Source organism: Scylla paramamosain, chromosome 14 (assembly GCF_035594125.1).
Source record: "Scylla paramamosain isolate STU-SP2022 chromosome 14, ASM3559412v1, whole genome shotgun sequence".
NCBI lineage: Eukaryota > Metazoa > Arthropoda > Malacostraca > Decapoda > Portunidae > Scylla > Scylla paramamosain.
The window spans coordinates 23,793,796-23,802,661 of NC_087164.1; the positions used below are offsets into that span (position 1 = coordinate 23,793,796).

Genomic DNA, 8,866 nt, shown 5'->3' on the forward strand with positions numbered 1-8,866 from the left:
GGGGTTGAGAGAGAGAGAGAGAGAGAGAGAGAGAGAGAGAGAGAGAGAGAGAGAGAGAGAGAGAGAGAGAGAGAGAGAGAGAGAGAGAGAGAGAGAGAGAGAGAGAGAGAGATTAACCATTACGCGACTTCCTCTTCCTCCTCATATCCCCCTCCCCCTCCCCCTTCCCCTCCTCCTCCTCCTCCTCCTCCTCCTCTTCCGGGTCTTCCTCATTAAGCCACTAATAACTGTAGTGTCTGGAGCAAGGCGGAACACTGCTATGACCAACACGACCTTAGTCACAGGAACAAGATAAGCTGATACAAGATAATAAACACAAGGACTTAGATAACTAAAATAATCTGAGGGGCCTCGATTCTGGTACCTTGGGCTTCCATCACTTAAGGCACTTGACTGATAAGATACAGGTGATGCAATTGATAAGTCGCAGGAATACTTGTGTTGTTATAACTTGGTCTGATAATGAGAGAGGTGAATGGTGTGCAAGAAGTTATGAGAGTGATCGATGGAGGCAAATGAACGAAGTGGGGTGAAGAATGCATCTATAAATGACATACACGAATGATTTTAAAACGTGACCAATGTAGGTGAGTAAAGAGCGAGTCAATACGGTGGATAAATATAGAACTGAACGATAAGTATGCAATTTAATGTTCTTATATTTACATTCAGAATCAAAAAAATATATTCAACACTCGTCAATTAAGGAGGCCAATGTACCTTTAATGCTAATTTCCACCTTTACTCTTGGTCCTTCCGCAGCTCTTAATTCAAAGCAGTTCATTAGTCTATATATAAGTTTGTACTCGATTTGGACTCTTGAAATGCAGTGGATTTTACAGAATAAGTACATGGAGCAAAGAAACTCATCTTTTTATTTTGTTTGTTTTAGTGGACACAATTTCTCCTCGACACGTGAAGAAGTAAATAATAAACAACTAAATACAACTATATAAAAAAAAAAATAGATAAACGTGACCCGAGGCAGAGGAACAGACATCACGACTGAGTGGATTAAAAAAAAACTGACCTTACTAATAACGAGACGCATTTTAAACCACGTAACTTATAAAGCTGTGTGTGGCAACTGGAGACAAGCACTAGACAGACATGGAACGAATTAGATACAAACCTCAGAGATAAGAAGGCAAATCTGTCTATATGTCCGTGATTCCGTCATTTTTTTTCTCTCTACTTCTCTAATTTTTTTTTCTTTTACTACCAGAAGATTAAAAAAAAAAAATCTATACTATCAAAACAACTAATCCGTTTTCACTTTATCATGCACTTCTTACAACAGGTTAGAGTTTCCCCAATTGTCCAACACGTATTTAGCGAGCAGAAGCCACAGTGAGGGGAGGAAAAGGCTAGACTAACGGGCTTCCCTTTCTCCAAACACCCGTTACCACATGTCAGGGGAGTTATCATATCAACAGCAGGATGTGATAAGCCCGTTACGTTGTCCCATCCTGTTGACGGAAATAGATACACACATCCCAATATCCTTGTTAGTTAATGTGTTAATGTACTGTGCGACCTGTCATTACTCTTTGGTGTATAAAGTATAGGGTGTTGAGGGGTTGAAAGCTGCTACTGTGTGTTAACTTGGTGGTGGTGATGGTAGTAGTAGTAGTAGTAGTAGTAGTAGTAGTAGTAGTAGTAGTAGTAGTAGTAGTAGTAGTAGTAGTAGTAGTAGTAGGGAAGAAGGAAGATGAGGATGGTAAAAGAACAAGAAGAAAAAGAACAAGACAAAACAAACAAATAAACAAACAACACCACCACCACCACCACCACCACCAACAACAGCAACAAACAAACACCCCACAAACAACACAAGGCAATAACAACCTAATCTGACCTGACCTAGCGCAACACAGTCACAACTACCACCTTTACCTCCACCTCCTCCTCCTCCTCCTCCTTCTTCCTCGTGGTCCTTGTCATCTTTCAGTCCAAGGGCGGCAACAACAACAACGTTTAAGCGCGTGACGTTGCCCCTCGCGCCCTGAATCCAACAGTCTGATGATAAACGTTGACTGCCCGACTAAGAGCCCCGATAAGCCAGACACCAACCCCGATATCGACTTGGCGGCAGCGGAGGCGTGTTCTGACCCCCCCCCCCCCCTCCCCCATTCCCCGTCTCCCTCTAGCTCCACTCCTGTCCCTTAGCCTTACCACCTGTCACTGTGACCACTCCTAATTAATGACTGATGCACCTTGTTATGGTCGCCTCTTATCTGGTTCTCTCTCTCTCTCTCTCTCTCTCTCTCTCTCTCTCTCTCTCTCTCTCTCTCTCTCTCTCTCTCTCTCTCTCAGCGTGTAAAGCCATTTGCATCCAATACTCTCCCTCCCCTGTGCACACGTCTTGGCCTTGCACCCTCTTCTACACAATCCTGTACAAATTCCCAGGGGCAGGAAGCGGAGCCCCCCACCACCCCACACACACACACACACACACACACACACAGGTATAGTGGTCGTCATGGAACTCAGCTCACCTCCCCCTTCACCTCTCCCGCGTTACCTGGCGTGTGATCAGGTGACAGGCTTCCTCCCTTCCTCCCTCCCGTCATCCACCCACTCCGTCTGTCGCGCCAAGGAACAAATCCATAAACTGTTCTCGCAGCCACGATAATTCCAGGTTCCGCGGGAAGATTCCACGGCCTTCACCCCACCCCGTCCCGTCCCATCCCGTCCCGTGCCGTCAGCAGTTCCCGACCGGTTCCTCGCGGACGGAATCAAGCTGTCCAAGCGGTCGGTCCCCGTGGTGGGCCGTCCATCACACCCAGGGCACGGATCCAGTCATTTGCCCGACGTGGAAGCACTGGGGTATTGGGAGGCTGAGCGGGGCCGTCGGGGCACGCTCGCTTATCACAACAGGCAGGGAGAGGAGGGGCGGGCGTCCCCGGTAATGGGTAGGCGGCGTTATCAGCACGCCGCATCGGGGAGGCAGTGAACGGACTCCAAAGAAGCTCTATAAACCGAGGAGCAAATATTAGTATTCACCGAGCGAGATGGCAAATGGCTATTGTCACCAGCGCAGCAGCGAAGCATTAACTTGGCTGCCGGTGACAATTGTGCTGATAAATCTAATTTCCTACCCCACCCGCCACCAGCACACGGGCACGCACCCCTGCCCATGAGGTCTGGGACGGGGCCGCCCATCATTATTAGCTGGCGCTGCTTACCTGCATGGCATTACTCACTGCGCCAACAGCCCCACCTGCGCGTGCCTATCAGAGAGAGAGAGAGAGAGAGAGAGAGAGAGAGAGAGAGAGAGAGGGAGAGAGAGAGAGAGAGAGAGAGAGAGAGAGAGAGAGAGAGAGAGAGAGAGAGAGCAATACCTGTGAATCATGCCCCATAACAGTCCAATCTCTATAAACCGCTGTTCACTGCACCTCTCCCTCCCGCATCATCACCGCCAACACACACACAGCACGCAAGGAAGGAATGACAACAAGCACACACTCACACACACACACACACACACACACACACACACACACACACACACAGACACAACCACCAAGCCGTGCCCTGCTAGCTGGAGTCTGAACCATACAGCTTAAGGACCTTCGACTCTCATTGATCACACACACACACACACACACACACAGACACATATCACCTTACAGAATCTGCACTTTTTCTTATAAACATCCAACGATTCCTAGTCTATCTCTCCCTAAACAGCCAAACATCATGCGTGGGCCAAACAAAGCCAGAGCAAACAAACAGCGTGGGCGAAGCGCTAAGCAAGCAAACACACGCAAACATACACACACACTTACGAGTAGCAGCAGGCGAAACCCAACGCTTGCAACTTTTTTTTTCTCCTTCCCTGACCGGCATACAGTGCAGTTTTGTTGTCAGTAATAGTAGTAGTAGTAGTAGTAGTAGTAGTAGTAGTAGTAGTAGTAGTAGTAGTAGTAGTAGTAGTAGTAGATAGTGTTTTTATTGAAAGTTGAAAGGGAAGGGATGGAAAGGAAAGAAGAAAGGAGGAAGAAAGAAAATGAAAAAAAAGAGAAACGAAAAAAAAAACAGGACAAAATCAAATCATATAAAAATACAAAAACGAAATAAGTTAAACCAGAAAATCATTAAAAAAAAAAAAAAAGACAGCCAGCCAGCCAGCCAGCCAGACAAACCCCACAGCAAACAGCACAACATAACCGCAATACCTTGAAATAATACATCAGGTGGACACATGCAGTACAATACAGCATCCTTCTATCCCATCCAACACTCACCCAGTCAGTAAACAACACTCCAGCACACACTGACACCCTCCCATTGTGATCTCCGTGACGCCAATGCTGATTAAACGGTTGTACTACTGAATAGAAACTTAATCACTTCCTACCTCCTGCTCCTTGTGTGTGTGGCCAGGTGAGGCGAGGAGGGAGGAGGGAGAGGACAGGTGAGCGGGAGGCAAGTTTATCTCCACGAGGGAGGCTGGATGAACACCTGCCTCGGTTAGATAAATGGGTGATAGTGGGGGAAGGAGTGTTTGTAGAAGAGGATGCACTAAGGAGGAGGAGGAGGAGGAGGAGGAGGAGGAGGAGGTTTTGAGTATATTTATTTTAGCACATCTTTTGATCTCTTTTCTTATTCCAGTATTAATAAAGACTTGCTACATTTACCTTATAAGTCTGCTGTCATTTATAACTTCTTTTATCACGGAAATGTTTTTATATGAAGTCTATTATTATTATTATTATTATTATTATTATTATTATTATTATTACTATTACTATTATTATCTTGACCTCAACCCACGACTATAATTTTAAGCTATTCCTAGTGTGTGTGTGTGTGTGTGTGTGTGTGTGTGTGTGTGTGTGTGATATAGTGCCCCCACAGCCAGGCGTGTGGTCAAGCTGTGTCACCGAAGAGTAATGACGCCGTGGTCTTGCCGCAGAATATATAGCTGTGCCCCATGGTCCGCCGATGCAATTCTCTCTCTCTCTCTCTCTCTCTCTCTCTCTCTCTCTCTCTCTCTCTCTCTCTCTCTCTCTCTCTCTCTCTCTCACGCGCGCGCACGCGCTGGTCTGGTCGATGGATATTTGCTCGTGGTGAAGTGCGCGATTAATCAGCTGCAAAATTAATAAACCCTTCCAAAACGGAGCTTCGTGCAATTAAACAGTAATTTTTTTCTCGCTCTAACGTCACGACTACTAAACACGCCTGCACGGGTTGTGTGTAATGGCGAGGGGCACGCCCGCCTACAGAGCTGCTGCATCATTACTCAAGCTAATTACTTTGTTGCCGGGGCATTAATAATGATAAGCATCAACTGTGATATTACAAGGATTACTCCTTTCCGCATGAAACCTAATTGTCCATTACAGTCATGCATCAGTTCAGACACAGGGAAGGAGGGAAGGGGAGGGAGGAAAGGGGCGGGATGAAACAGGAGAGTAGGCTAGGGAGGGGGAGTGTTCAGCCGACGGGCCAGGTGGTGGCAACACGTGTGGTGAGCCTCTCAGCCCATCGCCGGACCCACCCACCTTGCCGCACACCTGGCGAGCACCGGTCATTGTTGGATCTCAGGTGGTGAAAGAGAGAGAGAGAGAGAGAGAGAGAAAAAAAATAAAGAAAAGTGAGATGACGAGGGAGTGAGGCGCCGCCAAGCAACACGAACACAGACTGCCTCCACCTGTCACGTGTGAAAATTATTACCCGTATCGCCTGCAACGATAATTTACTGGGTGCGGCCGGATGCACACGGGTGACGATGATTTAGGTGTGGATCGCGCGACGGCGAGGCGTGAAGGTGTAGCACTTGGCATTAGTGCAGGCACGGAGCAAAGGGCACGGCACGGCACAGCCCGGCACCAAGCACTGCCGGTGACAGCACTAATGCTGTCATCAGTGTGGCCGCGTGCTGGCATCCCACAGCAGCACCACTAGTGCAGGTGGGCGGCAAGCATGACGGACACGCCCATGTTAAAGATGGAAACCAAACTACATACTACTTCCGGACACCACTCCAGCCTTGCGTGAGCGGCGCGGCCTAGGGCGGCCTATCCCTGACCCAAACCCTGGTGGCCTGGCCTAGGCCGCCCCGCCAGCCGCCGCCTCGCACCACCATGTGATCGCCTCCATTCAGCACAACAAAGGCTGCGCCACGTCTGGAAGGTGAACGAAGGAACCCATGGGAACGGCCCTCGCCGCGCGGCGCCGCTGTAACATGGACAACCGACCACACCGGCCAGTTGTGACCGCAAACACAATCCTGGCTGCAATTACCTCAGGGCGGAGAGGGGTTCCAACAGTTTAGGACCTGAATCAGAAGGGAGGCAGGGAGTGCGTGCCGATGTAAACAATATGAAGATGAAGCGACGAGCCATACCGGACCGGTCTGGCGTGCCCGAATATAGACAGGGTAGCCACGGCGGCCGACGACACCGACATCACTCCCACCGCGAGCACCTCCTGCGTCCCCGCCAGCCGCCAGCCTGCTAATGACACTCGGCGACGCCACCCCTTATACACCCACGCCCGCGCCGCCACGACACGACTAACATCATCTGAGAGAGAGAGAGAGAGAGAGAGAGAGAGAGAGAGAGAGAGAGAGAGAGAGAGAGAGAGAGAGAGAGAGAGAGAGAGAGAGAAAGCGTGTGTAGTACATAAATGGTGGTTAACGACACCAAACACTACTGGTAGCAGAAGACAAGGGCGAGACAGACAGACGGACGCCTCCCTGGTGGGGGTGGTGGTGGTGGTGGTGGTGGTGGTGGTGGTGGTGGTGGAGGCGTCATTCCTGGATCCATTCCGGGCCCGCGCCGCCAACGAAGTGATGTGAGGTAAAGCAGCACACTGACAGACAAATTCGGCGAGGCTACAGGTGGTGGTGGTGGTGGTGGTGGTGGTGCCTTGGGGACTTGTTTGGTGGGCGAGCCGGGCACTTCACCCCTCCCCTCACAACACACAGGAGAAGGAGCCGGGCTGTTATCGCGATGCCATTAACATAACCATGAATGATGACGCGGCCTAACCCACAGCCACTAATCCTTTAAACGCTAACCACTACATGAACCCCACCTGATAAAATTCATAATACCAGGTTTTTGGAAATATTTTTTTTTCTGGCCTAGTCACCACAACACTCTCTTGCGCAAATAGAGTGAAGGCAAAAAAATAGCCGGTATATGAATACTAACGGGGTAAAAAGACCAGAGTAAAAACAGAAAATGTTGAGTGGCGTGTTGCATCATTTTTTTTTTACCTGGCGCAGCGAATCTGAACAGGTATCATATTCTTTTAACAAGATTTTTTTTTACAGCCAGCAACGTGGATTTGATAGCCGCTGTACGCACGCCCATAAGCGACAAGGCTGCTGGTTTGTTGAGCAGACGTGAAATAAACGTGTATATCAGTCTAGTAAATCTCCTTTGGTGTAGGTAGTTAGTGGCTTTAAACTGACACACACACACACACACACACACACACACACACACACACACACACACACACACACACACACACACACACACACACGGTCACTGACAACAGCTTATCAATTAAAAGAGCAAAATACTTCATTAAAAAATCAAAATATCTGAATATAACAACTACAATCCAACACACACACACACACACACACACACACACGGCGACAAGGGCTGAGTGATGAGTGGGTGTAGTGGGTGACAACTGGACGAGGGGCGGCAGCAACCACCACCACCACCACCACCATCCTGCATTCGTCACCCAGCCCACGCCGCGCTACCTTCAACTCCTCTCACACAGCCCTCATCCTCCTCCCACTCCACTTTACATACACTCCTTTAGTCCTCTCCACACACATGAGAGGAGGAGGAGGAGGAGGAGGAGGAGGAGGAGGAGGCTCATTCATCATTCATACCTCTCGTCGCTATTATTATATACACAGAGAGCCTGACATATACACATACGTTAAGTTTAATAATGGTAATAATATTAATAATAATAATAATAATAATAATAATAATAATAATAATAATAATAATAGTTCAGTGGATTATATTACCGGAAGAAGTCTTGTGTGTGTGTGTGTGTGTGTGTGTGTGTGTGTGTGTGTGTGTGTGTGTGTGTGTGTGTGTGTGTGTGTGCGTAAAATATACATTCAACTTCAAAGAGGAAAAATTGTATTAAAAGACTGTGTGGTTGTTAGCTAGTTGTGTGAACGAGTGAATGAGCGAGACTTGTGTGAGGCATGAATACGTGTATGAGTGAACGAGCTAGGCTTCAGTCATAAGTGTTAAGTTGAAGTGCGCGGCCTGGCGCCGGGAGATCACCTACCTCCAGCCTTCTGTTCACACCTTCTGTGAATAAACACCTGCACTGTTACCTGCGTTTCCTGTGCCCCTGCTGGTCAAGAGTCGAACATGGCGCAGTGAGTAGGATCAGGACAAGGCTGCAGTGGGTACGGCGCAGAATGGAGAAGCAGTTGGAGGCGCTGGCTGCCCTGCTAGCGCGACAGTCGGAGCAGAGTCAGGCTCTGCTAGCGCGACAGTCGGAGCAGAGTCAGGCTCGCGAGGAGCGTTTAACCCAGCTGCTGGAGAGAGTGGGGACACAAGCTCCCAGTCGCACCACGGCGAGCAATGAAGGCGAAACCACAGCCCGCAGCACGTCTACCCAGGGCGCGAGGTTCCCGACGTCCGCCACCATCATTCCTCACTTAACGGCGTCAGCATCTTTACGTGAGTTCGACACGTGGCGCCATAAGTTTGAAGGATACGTAACCCTCGCCAGGATAGACTGTCTCTCCCTGGCTGAGCAGAGGGCGGCACTCGCTGCTGTCCTAGACGACGACCTGGTGGTTTACGGGCCGAGGCTTCTTATTCCTCACAGCCTCCGCCGAGAAACACTAGAGCGACTC

General features: G+C 49.0%; 1 long non-coding RNA gene across 1 annotated transcript; it reads left to right on the top strand.

The window, feature by feature from the left end:
* The first annotated feature begins 4,127 nt into the window (after positions 1-4,127).
* Positions 4,128-7,486, top strand: LOC135107047 (uncharacterized). The gene is made up of 2 exons (XR_010271558.1): positions 4,128-6,721; positions 6,758-7,486. It is a non-coding gene; the product is annotated as an uncharacterized LOC135107047 (long non-coding RNA).
* The last annotated feature ends 1,380 nt before the right edge of the window (positions 7,487-8,866 follow it).